General features: G+C 34.5%; 1 protein-coding gene and 2 long non-coding RNA genes across 11 annotated transcripts in view; 2 read left to right on the top strand and 1 right to left on the bottom strand.

Moving 5' to 3' along the window:
• slc4a3 (solute carrier family 4 member 3) overlaps positions 1 to 20,097 on the top strand; it is a 208,714-nt gene that overhangs the window by 55,499 nt on the left and 133,118 nt on the right. For 3 of the 8 annotated variants that reach the window (XM_087265865.1, XM_087265864.1, XM_087265866.1), the window contains exon 1: positions 8,977 to 9,183. The exons of the other annotated variants lie outside the window; for them this stretch is intronic. The gene's annotated coding sequence lies outside the window, so the exon portion shown is untranslated. Of the gene's footprint in view, positions 1 to 8,976; positions 9,184 to 20,097 lie in introns of those variants that run through there. 8 annotated transcript variants of the gene reach the window in all.
• Positions 2,112 to 4,018, bottom strand: LOC103911691 (uncharacterized). Of its 2 annotated transcripts, none has more exons than XR_015499888.1 (5): positions 3,107 to 4,018; positions 2,933 to 2,949; positions 2,745 to 2,821; positions 2,538 to 2,587; positions 2,112 to 2,237 (listed from the first exon to the last, which is right to left on the bottom strand). It is a non-coding gene; the product is annotated as an uncharacterized LOC103911691 (long non-coding RNA). The 2 variants fall into 2 exon arrangements; XR_015499889.2 differs by having other exon boundaries at positions 3,770 to 3,870.
• LOC141376206 (uncharacterized) lies at positions 8,977 to 16,135 on the top strand. Its single transcript, XR_015499890.1, has 2 exons — positions 8,977 to 11,036; positions 14,636 to 16,135. It is a non-coding gene; the product is annotated as an uncharacterized LOC141376206 (long non-coding RNA).

Consider the following 20,097-nt stretch of genomic DNA (forward strand, 5'->3'; position numbering starts at 1 on the left):
ACATGAATTCACGCTTTATTAAGTCACGTCTGTGTGGATTGTCAAGACAAATTCCCTCATCATGTCGATAAACTCGATCTCTCTACACGTATGAAGGACGGAAAATCTGCCATGTTAAACAACCGCGCCGATCTTATAGTTTGAACCGCGCTGATCGGCTGCTCAGGCTGGCTTCTGTAAAGATCAGCCTATACAGATCACACAATCTCAATAAACACCATGTAAACATATAAATATTTCGATGAATATTGTTAACGGAATATTTATAACGACATGATCTTGCTTTTGGTTATATGCCGGCTTTGAGCTCTTTACGCGCGCGCTCTCTCTCTCTCACAAACCGGAGTTGAGATGCGCTGCAAAAGAGCGCTACACACTCGCCGCACACACTGGCGAGATAACAGATGCTAAAGTCCACGGAATCAGTTTTTATTTGTTACTTGTTCTTATTTTAAAATGCCTTTTATTCTTAAAACTGGGTAACATATTCTCCCTCGGAGGTATTGGAGTTTAATACCGTGGTGCGCTTTAACCAACACCGCCCTGGAAGTTTACACACTGCTTATAGGCTTACAGCTCTAGTGTGTTATGAATTGCATGTTTTAAATGATAGGGAGACATGCTACGTTTAGTTTTTATTGAAAAATGTAAACAATAACCTTGTACACAGTGAAATAATAATTTTTGAATGGCTTGTCTGTTGGCGGCGTAGCTATATAAATGGAGTAAGCATATTTTTTATTAATATTAAAACACATTATTACAAACTAAGCCATCCTTTGTTTTTTGTTTTTTATCTGTATATTTTCTATCAAACGAAAATGCAATGATTTTTTTTTTTTTTTTTTGGTTTTCATTTTATTAGAATGATTATAGCTAATTATTAGGCGGTACATTTTCTCCATATTGGCTCTGATTGCGTTTACAGATATTTAAAAATAGACCTTTGGCTCAAAAGCATTAATGCCTTTTAATTTCAGCGCTGTATTTTGACAGATTTCGGCTTCAGTTATTCAACCTTTCAGGTATACCAGCCTTAGTTTTGCGACTTGACTTGTGTGGCGTCTGTCTGCGGGTGACAGCGAGAGATCAGGCCTCAGATTCGATGTGTGGCCGCACGTCACAGTTACTTCACAGCATTTTTTAAATATTGGCTCATCTAAATTAACTTTTCAGTCGATTAAAATCCGAAATATTGCCACACAGACAAAACAAACTTCGTTTTTTGAAGAGAGCGGCTTCAGTGATAAAAGACGCACACACACACACACACACACACAAAATGAGTATGCCTTACGTATTTATGGCTATTGATAGGCTCTTGATAGACTAGGAACAGCCTATCATTCTGCTATTATTCATATATTCTGTTCAAAGATTTTTGTGTTCATCCTTGCTACAAGCAAAAAATAAATAAATAAATAAATAAGAAAGAAATAAACCTAATTGAAACAATTTATATAGCCTATGGCATGGCCATTAAAATACAATGGTCCTTAACCAGATAGTTTTTCAATTTACTTATAAAGATATTCCCAACAAACACATTTACGTTGTAGCGATGTCTGCACAACGTTGTATTTTTTCAAAGACAACGTTGCCGCTTACGTGTTCGCTACATTGTCACAACGTAGAAATGTAAGACGTGAGAAGGCTGTAGCAACGTTGTCGTGCGACATTCAGCAACCGCGAGGCGGCGTTCTTACTACTTGTATTAATATTTTTTGTGGCAGTTTATCAATACTGCCTAGAATACAGGATAAGCAGCAATTCTTTTCCAGTATTGCTTAATATTAAATATTGTTCATTTATTTTTCCTATTTCATTTAACAACTGCATGTGTAAACTTTAAAGTGTAAAAATGCCACACAAATGAATATAATCAAACTTTTTATTCTATATTTCACAACATTTAATACATATAGTACACATCTAATTATAAGCAAACAGTTTAAAATAAAGTTAAATATATATATATATATATATATATATATATATATATATATATATATATATATATATATATATATATATATATATATATATATAATTACACTAAAGGGTAAACAAACAAGAAAAGTAAACAAGAAATTATTAAAATGTAAATAAATGACACTGGGCAGTGAAGCTCTGGATTGGAGAATACAGCAGACTGGGGAGCGCAGCTGAAGACCAGTCGTAGTTGTTGGTATGGAGAAAGCAGTCAGAGGAAGAAACAAATTCAACGGATAATCCAGCTTCAGAGATCCACAGCAGACAAGTCAAAATAGGCAGTGAACAAGAGAGGACAGATCAGAGCTTGACACCACAGCACTACACAGTAAATGACTATGACTATAGCAAGTTATTGAAGTTTCAGACATTTATTGTAATTTCATTACATATAAAATCTCCAGTGAGTAATTATGTAGCCTACTTTATTTTAATGTTTAAATAATATATCATATACCAAAATTACATACAATTAAATAAATTTAGAGATACAGGGAAAACAGGTTTGAGTTAACAGAAGTCAGAGTTAGTCTCTGAATACTTACTTAAATTATGAGTAGAGAAAGAAGAGGTCCTGTAGTTGTGGCGTTGCTCACTGTAAATGGAATGTTAAACTTAGTGTAATTTCAATAACAGCTGTACAAAATAATAAAGTAATTTTTCATAGGCATGATCAATTTTCCACATTATGGACATGCTGTTTTAGGTAACATAACTACATTTAATAGTAAATAGAATAGTATACTTCTTACCTCATCCAATTCTTCTTTCCATAGATCAGGAATTACAGCAACACTGATCTGAGGTGAATTCAACAGCTGAAAACATTCTGAAAGACAAGTTATATAAATAATTTGAAAACAACAGTGAGTGGTTAAACAATAGAGTTTTATGCAACTTGCACATAATTAAAATCCAGAAATTATCAATAGAAAATTACCTCCATGTAAAAATAGCCTGTTGAGCAAAGAAAAGAGTGGGTTTTAAATAAAACATCAAAAGACCAATCAAAATAGAAATTTAGACTAGCAGACCTTTTAATTACTATCTATATTAATTAGGCATATGAACATCAATTTATATAGGCCTACTTTAACTTATAGGGATAGCTTACCCAAAACTGACAATTCTGCCATTTAGCCTCATCCTTTATTTGTTGCAAACGTATTTAGCTTTTTTTTCTGCTAAACAATAAAGAAGATATATTAAATAAAGCTGGAAAACTGTAACTATTTAATTCCATAGTGTTTTCCTACTATGAAAGCAAATGCTTACAGTCTTTAGTGTTCAACAGAATAAAGAAACTTAAAGGTTTGGAATCACTTATTATTTTTAGGGCAAATAATTCGTGAGTACATATTATTTTTGAGTGAACTGTTCCTTTAACGGGACGCAATCTGCACAGAGATGTTTTGTATTTAAAAGTCATTTTGTGTGTTTTGTAAAAAGTGGGTCGGCTCGTGTGATGAAGTGTCATACTAACTGATCACGATGGATATGGAAAAAACTGAACTTCAAAAACATTATTGTCCATTTGACCAAAGACAAGGCGTAGGTAAATAATCAGGAAATGTTTTATCGAGAGATTTAACATAATGATTTTAATGTTGTTGCCGTCCGTGAACGGAATGCCGAAATGTTACTCGCTCGTAATAACTCCATTACGGCTTTTGTGTGTGTGTGTGTAATGTTGGAACAGATTGTTGTCGAAATCGTATGTTTGTTTGAATATTCACGATTTACGTATCTTATTTACCAAGAAGAAATAAAGCAATACGTCTCCTCGGTCGTTGATGAATGAGACGACGGCTTGTTGAAATTTAAACTGATTTAGCTGTGACCAGTAAATGTTGAACAGTGGTCGTCCACGCAACCTAAAGTATGCGGCCCTCATGATGTTTAAATGGCAACCTTATGACATCGTTGTGACAACGTTTAGCAACAACGTAGAATCCTCAACCTTTTTGCAAGGTTGGTACAACGTTGTAGGAAGGTCGCTACGTTGAGGCAACGTTGTGTGTTTGTTGGGTTGTTACTTCAGTCATGTTGGAAAAAAAAATCGAAATCTTGAATCGGTCAAACTTTATAAAAAAAAATCTAGATTTTTATTTGCCAAATCGCCCAGCCATATGACATATGCATCTTATAATTGGGAGGGTTTTCTGTAAAAGAAGACCATATTCATCAATCTACTCCGATGTATGTGACCGGGGCACTCTCCTGAGTTCAACGAGGCAAAATTATGTTAGAACAACAACAGCAACAAGGAGCAAAACATGCAGCATTGCTGAAGTGGTTTAAAGGAAAGCTCTTAAATTTGTTTATATAATTAACAGAATTTATAAAAATATTAAGGTTTGTTATCGTTATTGTGAAAGTGTTGTTTTTTTCGGTTCTTTCAATGTGCATTCGTGTCGTACGCATGCATGTCATTTGAGTTTTTGGAATGAAAAGATTTGTATTAAAATTATTTGTGTATAATATTCCTTATTTTAAATGTGCATTACATGCTGGATTTTCGATAGCAACCTAGCAAGCAGTTGATGTGTTTTTTCATGTTCATTTCGACATATGAATTTTGTCATCATTGTCATTAAACGTGTCATATTTGAGGGCAAAAGGAAAAATAATTCGTGCCCCCTCAGTTTTCATAAGGGATTAGTTGAGTCAAAAGTTAAAATAATTCTGTCGTTAACTACTAACAACAACGTTCTGAACACACGTGTATAAATTTGATATTATGAAAAGGCAAAAGAAAATTGCGAAATGAAAGCGATAGTCCAGAGATGCGATCCCCACGTCGAGCCAGGCTGCAACAGTGCAGGTCTCCAGCCGGGTCTTGAACCCGGGTCTTTCTTGTTGCGAAGCGAGCGCGCTACCCATTGAGCCACTGAGTCGCCGTACCGGCCGCGGGAAAAAAACCCGTCTTTTATAGAGTGATCTCTGCCGGCTGACAAGGAAACGATCGAGGAATGCCTCAATTCCTGCATAAATAAATATAGAAACAATCAATAGTGCGGCCTGATAAATGGTCAAGTACATTGCACCAATGTTGGAGAAATAGGACAATATTGAAAAGAAATAATAAAAAAAATTCATTATTTATCAGCCTGCACTATTCCTTAGTTGTGTATTTATTTAAGCAGGGATTTGTGGATGTATGTACTTATTCATTTATTTATTTGCATATTTATTTATTGTTTAATTTATGCAGGGATTTATGGATTTTTCAGCTGGGAGGTGTGGTCAGCCATAGCTTGTGGTCAAGGACGACAAAAGGTACAAATGTAAAAACAAATAAAAAATGGCCCCGGGCCCCATCGGCTGCATAGGATCCGAAACTTGAGGCCGAATCTTGTTGCCAATTGATATCGCTTGTTTTGGGTCACTTTGGAAGAGCTCAATTTGAACAGCCGTCCTGGCACCCAGGGTCCGTAACCGAGCAGTTTGGCATACTGCCTTTTATACATACGGTAGGAGCGCTGTTTCTCATCGACGGTAGGCCACATTTTCAACCATCGCCTAGACTGCAAAGGTAGACGCCACCCATCTCCTCGAGAAACATGCTGTCATTTTGGCTTCTTTAAATCTTAGTTTTATTCCATTTGTAGCCGTTTTAAAGGGCAAAGTGCGCTGCCCAGAATGCATTGCGGCAACGAACGACCAATCAAGGGGATTGCTGTGCCAGACCTGTCTTTTCCGCCTTCTGTGTGGAAATCATGTCGAGAACGGCAAACAATACTGTGTACTAGGACGAGGGAGTGCGAGGCGGGCCTGGGGGACACGTAAAGGCCCGTGGACACTTACAACTCGCCCAAGTTGGCCGTTTGATTGACAGACGATCCGGCCGCTATGCTTTGACCACGCCCCGAGGGCCATGAAGAGAGACCCAGGCATGCAAACGATTAATCCGCCCTCTTACGGTTTAGTAGATCCGTCACTTTTGCTCTTGCTTGATATTCCGGCATTTTGTGCTTTGAATTATGTGTTGGGGTATCGGGAGTGGCGCAAAAAGGGGGTATGCAGTGTATGCGGCGCATAGGGGCGCCACACATGGGGGGCGCCATTGTGCCAAAACTATTTTTGAAATTATGCGTGTTATTATACATATTAAACAAAATAAATATATATATTTGGTTGAAAAAATGTGTATCCTGCATTTTATATGAATATACAATTGTATTTTATTGAATACAAAATTATACCACCCCTCCCTCTTCGTTGACCTTTTGATTGATCCGTTGCTCGGTTACAGTCACATGTTCAAAATGGAGAGAAGAGTAAAGAGACGTGGAGTGGGAAATAGAAAACAAAAAGAGAACAAACAATGCCTTAAAATGAAAACTGCCATGACAAATTGGATAAGGGATTGGTAAGCTTAACCCACACTATTATTACCATACTTTTAATCAACTTCTAATGTTTTTGGGAGCGACGGGCTGCCATATAATGAATTATTTATTATCCCCATTCAGTCTCTGCATGGGCTTTTACCTAACATAAATGCAATGACAATTAGTTTTGTTTATGCTAATTTAACATAATATTAGTTGTATTTAAAACAAAACATGTTTTCATATTATTAAGTGTGTTTGTCTGTTCACACACTCGAATCTCAAAGTATCCGCTTTCATGCATCTTCAAATCGCGTGTATAAAAGCCGTCTTTATCACTATGTGGCGCGTCCGTCACTCAGCACCGTTATACTGAATCAGAGGGTGGATAAGAGCGGCATAAAGCTTTACTGGAAAAGACGTGAATGCGGCCGTTTTTACATCTATTTCATCGTGCTGTCAATCCAAAATAATGCGAAAGCTTAATTCTCTTAAACAGTTCTTGCAATTATATCACATGAGATCGACTCTGTGTAGCTGCTACTTTCACCTTTCATAGAAACATTACAAATGCGGGAGAAATACGGGAAAATACACACACAGAAGAGCAGATAGAATGGTAAAATATGGTAGAATTAATTTAGCAAAAACGAGAGGGTTTATTGGAATGAATTGCATTCGTTGGCACACACGTTTTAATTCAAATTCATTCAAAACAATAACATGCAGTCATGCATTCAAGTGTAAAGTTTATGTAAAAGTTTTATCAAAATAAACTGTCAAATCATACTTACAGTTGAGCTCAAAAGTTATAAGAGTAATAACTTAGAGTAATATAATTATAAGAGTAATAACAAAATGTGTGTTTAAAAGTACATACCTAAATATTATGGCCAGACAGAATCTGCTAAATATTTTTGCTATTTCTGCTGGGACTTTTGTAAAAAATCTGCGGAATGATTTTAGGATTATCATAACTAAAAACAGATAAAAACTATATATATATACATAATATGGAATAAAAAAATTATATCTTCAATTTTATTTAATATTTACAATGCAAATCAAATTAGATCCACTTATTTGGTAAACAAAGCAAGTCGCTAATATATCTAATAATGTTTCTACTAAAAGGCAGAAAATACTACTTTACCAACTGTAAATAAATCATATGAACATTTTATATTACTATTATTATATTACAATAATATTAGTGAAATGAATTTAAAAACTGAGTAAATATAAATGTACACACATTTACACAATTAAATACAAAGACTCAATGATGGGCTAAAAATCTGTAGAAAACTGCTGATTTCTGCGCACGCAGATACCGTGTGGGCCTACTGAATATGTTTCAGACAAAATAGAAAATAATATTTTGATTAAAAAATTCCCCTATATAAATTTTATATATTTGATTATAATGATTCTTAACCCTGGTTTAAACTGACACATGAACAAATATTCAGAATATTCACATTTTTTGAAACTGAGATGTTTATTAATCCTATAAAGATCCATTTTTATACCATATACATGTTTTTATAAATTTATTAAATATCATATTGATACATTAGGCATTTTGGTAACCTTTTGGATTTGTGCTCAAAACTAGTTCAATTTAGTTCCCAAAAAGTTGGCCCATAATATTTTGATAAAATAAAACATTTCAGGAAGTTTGTCTCTATTGTTTTACCTTAAACATTGTACAGTCTTTTTTATTTCACTTTGTGAAAGGTGTGATAGCAGTTTCAGTCAATTGTTCATGCGAAGACAGACCTTACACCCCTCACATATGCATGTGAGAAGTGATTACATTTTAAGTTCTTTTGCCTCCCATATCTATCATTTTGTTTTGACAAATGTACAAAAAGTACAAAAACAAGACATGTCAAGGTGCTATAATCATTTGGTGCGGAAAACGGAACTAAGAAGAAATTTGGGTTGGGATGAGATGTAATTCTTTGGGACTTTACATTGGTGTTATTATACTTTTCTATTTCATACAATTTCAGTTGCGTTCAGAACTTTGACATGCTGATGAAAAAAAAAAGTGGGGGGGGGGGTTGGGTAAAGTGGGGCGCAAAACTTGAAATCGCATACCCCACAGTAAATGTGCAGTTGCACCCCTGGCGTGATATAAAAGAGTTACTGCATGATGTGTAGGTTGTCTATCACTTGCTGGGTAATAGTCATTTCACAATTTTATATAATTTAAAAAAAAAAAAAAAAAAAATTATATATATATATATATATATATATATATATATATATATATATATATATATATATATATATATATATATATATAAAATTATTTATAAAGTGTAAATATATCAACTGCCAAAGTCAAACTTAAAAAAACAATGTTGCCACTTAATAGGAACTGTGTGAATGTAATGTTTATCATGGCTTTACTCCATCCATGATAAGTAACATGTCTGTAATCTCAACATGATTGGAATTATTTGGCCGGAAACAAAGTCTCTGCACGCAGTCCATTCATGAATTTGTCGGGAGAGTAGGCGGGACCATCTCCAGTTTTGGAAAGCTCATTGGATGGTTATACTTCCCCTTTAACGTATTGGCTCCTTGGAGTCACGGTCGAGAGTTCAGAGTGTAAAGGCCGGCGGCCATTTTGTAGATCAGATCGCTATAATGTTTATGCGTGAAAGTATGGCTCCACTCTCACCAGCAGCTGTTTTGGATATTAGTACACCTTTCCATGGATGTATATCGACGAATGAAGGTGTTGTGGACATATGTTCATGGATTAGATTGCCTGGTCATTTGCCTTCGAACTATTTCAGCTGTCGGAATGTTATGGATCTGCTGACAAGCGGGAGGCTGAGAGGTGAGTTCTTCATTTAAAGCGTTCTATTCACGCTGATCTCGCCAGACTTCCCTTTAAGCATGCACGTTACCGAAAGTGGACCGCTAACGTTAGGTGATCCGTGAGTTCGGCTTCATTCCGGTGGCTTGAATCGCCGGCGTCATAAGTTTGGACGAAGTTGTGGCTTGTGTAGTGAGCGGCAGATGAAGTAGAAGATGGAAGAGTTGATATGCCGGCTTCTTGCGGGGATTCTGGCTCGATTGCTGGCGAGGCAGCTGCTGGAGTTTTGAGGAGAGCGGGCTTCTGGTTGGAGAAGTTGTTGTTGATGATGATGATGATTGTTTGTTTGTTTGTTTGTTTGTTTGTTTGTTTGTTCTTCCATGCCAGAAGGTTGAATGATGGTGAAGCGTAGTTTAAATGCTGGAGCGTTTGTAGCGGGAAGCATTCTTCCAAAACGAAGATAGTGCAATGAGGAGAAAGTGATCCATTTATATTAAGCTAGGATCATTCTGATTGGATTATTACTGATTACGGATGAGTGGCCAGCGGTGCACAATCATATCACGTGCTCCTCTCGAAATTAGTTTATGAAACTTCACTTATACAGCTACTTTATATTTTATTTTGTATTTTTTGGATTCTCCATTTACTCAATGTGAAAGCATTCCTTAATCCACAGAAATAGCACAAATATAAGACCGTTTTGGATTTTAAGACCACCTGCACTAAAACTAGATGCAATACTGATAGTTCCCATGTTCTTCAGCATAAGCAATAAGAGCCTGGGTTTTGAAAGAACAGCTTTGTCAGAGGGGATCTGAGATGTGCTAATTGGTTGATGTTCAGTGTTGTCTTGTTGTGTTGACAGGCTTTTAAAGCGGACAAATGAAAACATAATGTAAAGTCTTCAATTAATTTTCTCAGAAAATGTAAGAATTAAGTTAAAAATTAGTACAAATCAATTAAGTTTTTTTTCAGATAAGAAAAAAAAAAAGTCTGAAGTATGATGTTCACTGTTCTTACAAGAAATTTCAGGATTTTGAGAAAAAGGCAGAATTTTAAGTTTTAAACTCTGAATATTAAGAATAACAATATCAGAATTCAGTGTTATTTCTTATTTTGCAGAATTATGAGATTGCTTTTTGCAGTCTCCAGAATTCTTGGGATAAATAATTCTGACTTTTCCCTTCAAAATTAGGGTTTGACATCTTACAGTTTGATTATTTTTTCCCAGATTTACATTTCATAGTTCAGACTTAAAAAAAATTCTGAATATTAGATTAATTACTCTTACCCCATTAAAATTCCGAGTTTAAATCTCACAATTATGATCTTTGTGTTGTTGTGATCTTGGTTTTGAGTTCTGAAATTCTGACATTTAGTCTTATGAGTTTACATCTCACAACTTTGATTTTTCCAACTCAGGCTCATACTGAAAACGTACCGCTATATACATTTCTGAAGTGCACCAAATAAGTTCCAGGAGCTACGTTTTATTGCAGTTTTTTTTTTTCCGCGAATCCACCTGAGGCCGCTTTGTATGCTTTTTCAGAACTCAAATGTCTCTCATGAGTACCATTGGCCACCAGAGGCTCCTGACAACTGACTGAATGACTAACTTGACTGACCAATCTATTGACCCACCCTCCTTCTTCCCTAAACCCAACCAATAGTGTTTTTAGAAGCACATATTGACCCAACCAACCACTCCCCTTAACCAAAATTTTCAAATAAAATCCAGAAAAAGCAAAGCCCTTGCCTGATTTTGACCACATTTTCAGATTTTACCACATTCTCACCCTGTTATTCACTTGTATGTATGTATGTATGTATATATATATATATATATATATATATATATATGGGTCAATGACGTGACGCTCATTTTTTTGTGTCCATGTCTTTTAAATAAATTCAAGTAGGTTACAGTTTCAAAATAAATAAGCAAATTACTTGCATACATTCTCTATTTTGAGGACCAAGTTTAATTTTTTGGTTTTAATCCATTTTAAGAAAATTTTTAGGGGATTATTGCAAGAATGTCAATGTGGTGTAACCAAAAAAAATTGGTACCAAATAGTTTACCTTGTTTAAAAAATGTGAAAGCCTCAATGAAACATTGTATCGGCTAGTCTGGCATAATTTTACATTAGATATATTTAATAGTAAATAAAGGTAAATATAGCACAATTGTTTTAAATATTATATTTCATTTGGGGAATTTTTTCTGTCACCTCAAATTTCTGAAATGTCAAGATGGTGTAACCACCATTTATTGAGCCATTTTGTTAATATTGTGCACAAGACAGTTAGACAGGAAATTGAATCACAGAGAAGAACTCTTGATAAGACTAATTGCTGCATGCAAAGGTTAGTAACTCTTTTTAAAATGTGAGATACTTTGACCTTTTTAAGGTATGGTCAGCTATTCTTAGATATGCATGTCAAATGGTAAGACCCCAGAAATGCACTGATAATTGTTCATAATTATAAAAATAAGTATTATATTTAAAAGTTAAATTTGAAATATTCCCACCAAGCCCATGTGCTTACATAGATGTTATTGATAATGCCTGTCAAATTTCATTTTGAGTTGAAATGTCAAGGGGTGTAACTGGTTACACCATTTGACTCATATAGCAGGAGTCTTTCTGTCAGGGGTCAATTTAGTCAAATATCATTAGTTCATGATGCTGATCAAAAATGCGACATAAATTAAACTACTATTTGTGTTCATAGTGTAGATTATTTATTTATTTTTGTTTGAGAAATAGGTGCTTAATCCACAACCTTACTATTAAAGCTTTGTAAACATAGGATAAAATTATTTTACTGCACAACATGAATGTTTTTTTTTTGTTTATGTTAATCCATGTTTATATTCACACAATATAATGTACACACTCTCTCATTCACACACACATTCATACACTACAGTCAATTTAGTTTTTCTAATTCACCTATACCGCAAGTCTTTGGACTGTGGGGGAAACTGGAGCTCCCAGAGGAAACCCATGTCAACTCCACACAGTAAGCCATCCTGGTCCATCTTGGACTCAAACCAGCAACCTTGTTGCTGTGAGACAACTGTGCTAACCACATTAGCCACTGTATCACCCTCCTTTGAAATGTTGTAAGTATTTTTTTTCTTCTTGAGAAAGTCTTATTTCTTTTAGTTTGGATAGAATAAAAGCAGTTTTTAAAATGTTTAAGCAGTTTTTAAGGTCAATATTGTTAGCCTTCTTAAATACAGAACAAACCACAGTTACCCAATGACTTGGCCAATAGATCTTACTTGCCTAATTAACCTAATTACATTTTTAAATGTCACTTTAGGCTGAATACTAATGTCTTACAAATTATCTAGTCAAATATTATGTGCTGTCATCATGGCAAAGATTACGGAAGAAATCAGTTATTAGAATTTAGTCATTTAAACTATTTTGTTTAGAAATGTGTTGACAATAATATTCTCTCTGTTAAAGAGCACTTGGGAATTTCTTTTTTAAATAAAAGAAAAAACTAACATGGGAAATGAAACAAGGCTGACAAGCCTCTATAGACTGAGTGCACACAGCCTTAAGTTTTGGAGGTTTTCATACTTGATGCGCTTGCTGTTGTACTATTATTATTAACAACTGGAGGTGACTCGGAGGAACTTTAATGATGAAAAGTTGTGAAGAACAAGTCAGAAGTTGCTAAACAAATGAATTGCAGTTGAAATCAGTTTTGTTTGGGTTTTTTTACAGCATGTCTGATAAAAAATTTTCTTCTGGAGAAAGTCTTATTTGTTTTATTTAGGCTAGAATAAAAGCAATTTTTAAAAGCCATTTTGAGGTAAAAAATTATTGGCCCTTTTAAGCTTTTTCCCCGCGATAGTCGACAGAACAAACCATGGATATACAATAACTTATCTAATTACTCTAACCTGCCTAGTTAACCTAATTAAGCCTTTAAATGCTACTTTAAGCTGTATAGAAGTGTCTTGAAGAATATCTAGTCTAATATTATTTACTGTCATCATGGCAAAGAGAAAATAAATCAGTTATTAGAGATGAGTTATTAAAACTATTATGTGTTGAAAATGTGTTGAAAAAATCTTCTCTCTGTTAAACCGAAATTGGGGGAAAAATAACAGGGGAGCTAATAGCTCAGGGGGACTAATAATAATTCTGCATAATTCTGAAGTTAACTGTATAAAATAAATAGTTTGTGGATAAGTTGTGGATACACTCATGAAATTATTTGTTGTCAGTCAGTCGTGTATGCTTACAAAAATTGGCCTTTAATCCCAGCACCAAGGCAACAACGAGTAAGCAGCAGTTCTTACGTACTAGTGATTTACGTACAGTGTTTGGCAAATTGTTTCTAAATAGCTTAAAAGTAAAATAGTGGATTTTTTTCTAATATCATCTACTTATTTTTATTTTAATTAAGCCAACTGAAAAGAAACAGTGATGGAAAAGGTGTTAAATGTTAAACATGTTTCTTTAGTTTGTTAATATTCTATTGATGAGGGCCACACATTTAATGTAAAGGATGTTATTACTTGGTGTATTAAAGTTCAGCAACCTGGTTTCATTGTTCTAAACACATTTGTCAATGACAATCCCACTGAAATTGTTGACTATCATTCTTAATTTGAATTGATTTTAATTGTCAATTTCAAAATCTTTGGCTGTAGAAGCAACACTGTCAGGTGGTGTAACTGGTTTTTGTCAATTGGTGTAACCAGTATTTTACATAAAAATATAATTATGTACATGGAAATAATGTGAAATTAAAATTAAAACACTTAGTTTAGTGTAATAAAATAGTTTTTAACATTTTTTACATAATTTGTCAAAGATTATTTAGAAACCAGAAGTGTTTTTAGCATGTGTCTGGCCGAATATTGCAAAAACTCATTAAAATGTACATTTAGAGATAATGCGAATACAATAAATGTTATTGTGGTATTTTAAAATGAAGTATTTATTTCAGTGTGTACACTTGCATATCATCTAGAAGGAGTAAATTTTTTAATATTTCACAATTTTTGGCAGTTACACCATTTGACATTTTCAGTTGCATTCAGTCTTAATGTCTGTAAAAAATGGTGTAAATGTTATTTTTAATTACATAAAATCAACATGAATACAATCTGTACATTTTAAAATATCTGACGGATGCTTTTAAATCAACTTTGTAAAAGATTTTTAAATTTCCCATCTTGCCAAACCTGTTTTGACACTGACCCATATATATATAGGATTCTGTTCTTTCTTATTTACTTTCTGGAACCATTTATCTCTGGACTCAAACCCTGTTGTTGTGGTCAACTCCTCTCTGTGTTACAAGTCCACCGTTGTATGTGGTGAGCTAACTGGACAAACTGGTAACAGCAGGAAAGCGGTCCACATGGAGGTAATCAGTCAGCTGGTTACCGCGAAAAAGAACGGCTTCATACTGCCCCATACCGTTTGTTTAAAAGACAAAATGCAGCCATACATACTTCTGGCCACATAATTTGTGATCTCCAGAAATGTATGTGGGGTGCATTTTCATAATCAGGCTATGTTGCAAATTTGTTGTAAATTTTGTAATGTTTTGTTTCAAAATCAAGACTTCTTTTCTGAGTTCTGAGTTTAAATCTTACAGTTAACATTTTTTCTTAAAGTTCTGAATTTAAATCTCACACTTCTGACTTTTTTTTCAGGATTTTGAGTTTAAATTGAAATATACATTTTCCTATCAGAATTCTGTGTTTACACATCACTATTTTGGCTTTTTTGCTGGAATTCAGATTTTACGATTTGCACTTTTGTATATTGTGACCTGATTGTGAAAGAGAAAAAAACTAGTTTTAGCTCAATTGTCATGTTTTTCTTCTGGCTGGATCTTTCAACTAACTCTCAGAAGACAAGAGAAAATATGAATCTAATGAAACAAGCCTTTTTAAAGCATCATCATATGCTGTTATAAAGGCAAATAACCCCATTAATAACATATATGGAGCCTTACAGCATTTAAAGCTTATTTCCTCAAACTCAGCTGACATATTGTCAGTAAGTGTGGCTGGATGGTTTTAGGCAGCAATCTGCTCACCGTGGCATCAGATAACAGATTAATTGCCTTGTGTGGACCTGCGTGCGGATGGCCATTTGGGATGTTGAGATCCTCATATCAAGTTTCAGCAAAGAGAATCGAATGTTTGGTGATAACAGTGTGCTGGAGACACAATGTAATGGAACCCAGACAAAATCTACAAGTTAATCTGCACATTTATCATTTTCTAAACAATAATCAGCATTCTGTGTGTTGGCCACTAGCAGCGCCTCCTCTGAGTTGGCAAAAAGCAACACTGAATAAAGAAATCAATAACAGTAAGTGAGAGGATTTGGCCAGGCGGAGTAAACAGAAAGCGTTCAGTGATTGATGTGCTGATGTTTCAGACCAGAGCTGCACGCCGATTTCCCACACGCAAATATTTGACCGCATGGTTATTTATACTTCTCTTTAAATACAGTGGCAGCAGGACACACACGTTACCTGCCGTGTGCAGAGTGTGGTTTTTATACCTTTTTTCTTGGAATGTTTTACATTTTTGTTTTTATTGGCAAAAAATAGTTACATGCAATAAATTCAGTGTACAATATAACGTCGCCCTGAATTCTCTGGTTTGATTAAAATTAATATTAAGATGAAAAACATTGATGAAGCATTGCTTCTTTTTCTTTGGTTTAACCAGTGGTCCTCAAACATTTTTCATCAAGTACAACCTCAGAAGAAATTGTCTCTCCAAGTACCACCATAATGAGCAGTATTGAAATACAGCGTAGTCAGCCCAGTAAAGCAGCTACAGTTCTGCACAGTTCAAAAAGTGGCAGATTAATTCCTGTAATTAAGAATATTTATTATTGTCAGCCACTTTAAACATAAATAGTCTGAACGTTAACACTGTACTGTGCTATGTAAAATGTAAAAAAACAAACTAAAATAAGTCAACATTTAAATTAAAATCTGTAAAAGGTAAAAAGAAAAGTGCAGTACTTAAATGTAAAGTATTAACATATAGTAGCCAATTCATCAACATCTGAAAATGTTGCCTGGACAGAAATATAGGCTATATGTCATATAATGAATATTATTATATGTAAATCATTTTTGATAAATTTTTAAATATTTGTAGCATGTACATATTACATAATTGATTCCTCTGCGTACCACTAGAAGGAAGCCCGTGTACCACTAGTGGTACACGTACCACAGTTTGAGAACCACTGGTTTAAACAATATTTAATATCACAATGTAGAATGTTCATACTGTACAGTTGAAGGCAAAATTATGAGACCTGTGTGTGTGTATGTGTATATATATTATATATATATATATATATATATATATATATATATATATATATATATATATATATATATATATATATATATATGCTACCTGAAAAAAAGTCTTGTCGATGATCCCATATGTGGGAGCAACAAATAATAACTTGAGTTCTAGTTGATCATTTAGAAAAATGGCAGAAGGTAGAATTTTCTGATGAATCGTCTGTTAAACTATGTGCCAATCATCACAGAAACTGCAGAAGACTTACTGGAACCCACATGGATCCAAGATTTTCACAGAAATTAATCAAGTTTGGTGAAGGAAAAATCATGGTTTGGGGTTAATTCATTGTGGTGGTGTGCAAGAGATCTGCAGAGTGGATGGCAACATCAACAGCTTGAGTTATCAAGACATTTGTGCTGCCCATTACATTACAAACGACAGGAGAGGGCAAATTCTTCAGCAGGATAGCGCTCCTTCTCATACCTTAGCCTCCACATCAAAGTTCCTGAAAGCAAAGAAGGTGAAGGTGCTCCAGGATTGGCCAACCAAGTCACCAGAGATTAACTTTATTGAGAATGTCTGGGTTAAGATGAAGGAGGAGGCATTGAAGAGGTATCCAAAGAATCTTGATGAACTCTGGGAGTCCTGCAAACGCTTTCTTTGCCATTCCAGATGACTTTATTAGTAAGTTATTTGAGTCGATTGCAGAGATGTGTGGATGCAGTCCTCCAAGCTCATGGGAGTCATGCGCAATATTAATTCTTTTTTCCACTGCAGCATGACTTTATATTCTGTACTGTACATTATTTCTGTAAAGTGATAATACTTTTGTCTAAGCAAAGTCAAACCTTACTGTTTTAATTAATAATTACAAATCAAGTCATGATCATATTTTATTCTGGTTAAATAAGTAATCTAGAGGCCTTTGCCTTTCATATTAGCCACTTCTGATACCAAATGATCAACTAGAAGTCAAGGTATTAAACCAAGCAGATTGTGTTAAAGCAGCTTAACATAGATCCGTTGATTCTGATAGGAACAATCAATTGTTCAGAATTAATTTAGCACATTTCCTGTCATTTTTAATAGAGCAACACATTTTTTACAATACTTGCTATAATATTTTTGTTTTCTTCCAGAGAAAGTATTATTTCTTTTAGTTTGGCTAGATTAAAAGCAGTTTTAAGTTGTATTTTTAAGGTAAATAATATTTTCCCCTTAGTAAATTTTGTTTTCGATTGTCTACAAAACAAACCACTGTTGTGCAATGATTTGCCGAATTAAACTAACTTGCCTAGTTAAGCTAGTTACGTCTTTAAATTGCACTTTTGGCTGAATGCTAGCATTTTGCAAAACATCTATTAAAGGGTATGTATACTGTTTTTAGAAAATAGTTATTAAAACTATTATGTTTAAAAACGTTTTGAAAAAATCTTCGGTCACTTTATTTTGATGGTCCGTTTGTTGAATTTTAATTACATTGCATCTACATGCCAACTAATTCTCATTCGATTATAAATAGACCGTTAGGTTGGGGTTGGGGTTAGTGTGAATTGACATGTACTTGCAAAGTTTCTTATAGTCAGTTAAATGTCTGTTGAAGGAGCAGTATCAACAGATATTAAGCAGACAGTCTACTATTACTCAAATGGACCATCAAAATAGTGTTATCAAAACATTTCTATACTAAACAGCACTTTATATATATATATATATATATATATATATATATATATATATATATATATATATATATATATATATATATATATATATATATATATATATTTTTTTTTTTTAATTTACAGGAAGGCTAATTATTTTGACTTCTACTATATACACATATTAACAGGTAGCATAGGACAGAAGTAGATTTACCCAGCAATAATCTTCTTTCACAGACTTGTAAAAATATTCTGTAATCATAAAATGCACCAGAAATGCAGTGTGGAATAAACCAGTTTAATCCCACCAGCCTGAATTTCTACGTCTGCATTGCAGTCCACAATGGTGACTCAGAAACACAGAAATCACTCTGCACAGGCAAATGTGTGAAGATCCCTGTGAATAGAGGTGGGAGAGGCAGCCAGTTTCATACACCAAACTGTTGGGCTTGCTTAATTGTTTAGTGCTGTGTGCCGTTGTCATTTTTATTAGTTGAATTTCCCCCTGGATATTTATATTTAGCATTGATTCAGATTTATTTATTTATTTATTTATTTTTAGTAATTTTAGAAGTTTTTTTGGGGGGGAGTGGGGGGTTGGGCTCTAAAGAGAAAAACTGTCTAAAATATGAGCCCTGTGTTTGCATGCTGTTGCATGCATGCCATGGTCAAAGTTCAAAGTTTCTCAATATTCCGCTTTGTGGATATTATATTCATGTACAGTTGAACATATCTATGCATAAATTGCACAAAGTCAGCTCAAAAATTGTGCCCACACTTGTTAGTAGTATGTTTGCTTTTGCTGCTTGCAATTTTTAAAAATATATTTAAACATTAAAGATTTTTTTGTTTCGTTTTCATTTTACGACCAGGTGCATTCAGAATTTTCGGTTTTGGCACAGATTTTTAATTGCAGTGCATCCCTACTTAAAACTTGTGAGTTAGTTTCCAAGGCAATGTTTGTTTTATTTATTTTTTTTTTTATAGCTGCACACAATGAGTCATGCAGAAGTAGAAGATGCTAAAAATGGTATGTGAAAGTCTCTCAGTCTCTCAAACTGATGAGAAACCTCCAACCCAGGCTCATTCTGAAAACGTACCTCTATATACAATTCAGGAGAACGCCAACCACGTCCCAGGAGCTACGTTTTTTGCAGTAGTCTTTTTGAGATCTCAAGTTTTTCTCGCAAGTACCATTTGCACCTGCTGTTCTCGCGTAAATCCACCTGAGGCCGCTGTTGACTGACTGATGACTGACTGAATGACTGACCGACTGACCGATTGACTACATTTAAATTTGCAACGTCAATATGACATTATGTTGACAACCTGTGCCTGCAGGGTAATTACCCTAACTTGCCTAATTAACCTAGTTAAGCCTTTACATGTCGCTTTAAGATGAATACTAATAGCTCGAAAAATTCTGACTGTAATCATAGCAAAGATAAAATAAATCAGTTATTTGACATGAGTTATTATGTTTAGAAATGTGTTGAAAAACTTCTTTCCTGCAACTGTACGTCTGTATCCAGTAAATCCATGTACATTTTCCCAAGCTTTACTCTGTTTTCTGACTAAAGTATGTGATGTTAGATGGTGTGGCAGAGGGTGGACTGTCTCTGGAATATATGTCTGGCTCTAATCGTTCCCCTGAGATCCTCGAGAGTTATCAGTGTTTACAGTATGGGTCGAGCAGAGAACGACCCCCCACCTTCTCTCTCTATTCTCGGTGGTCTGAGCTCATGTTGTCATGGTGAAGATGATCTCATAGTGCTGTACACAGCTGGAGTAAACACTGCCCTCCGCAGTCCTGATGCCACCTGCTCAGGGGACATATCCATCTTCACATTACAGCAGTTTCAACATCAAATTTGCTGTACAGAAAGAGATGGACTGAAGGTGACAGCTTGTTAAGCTGTGATGTATGGCGGGACGATATGA

This window comes from Danio rerio, chromosome 9 (assembly GCF_052040795.2).
Source record: "Danio rerio strain M-AB ecotype USA chromosome 9, GRCz13ab, whole genome shotgun sequence".
In the NCBI taxonomy this organism is placed as follows: domain Eukaryota; kingdom Metazoa; phylum Chordata; class Actinopteri; order Cypriniformes; family Danionidae; genus Danio; species Danio rerio.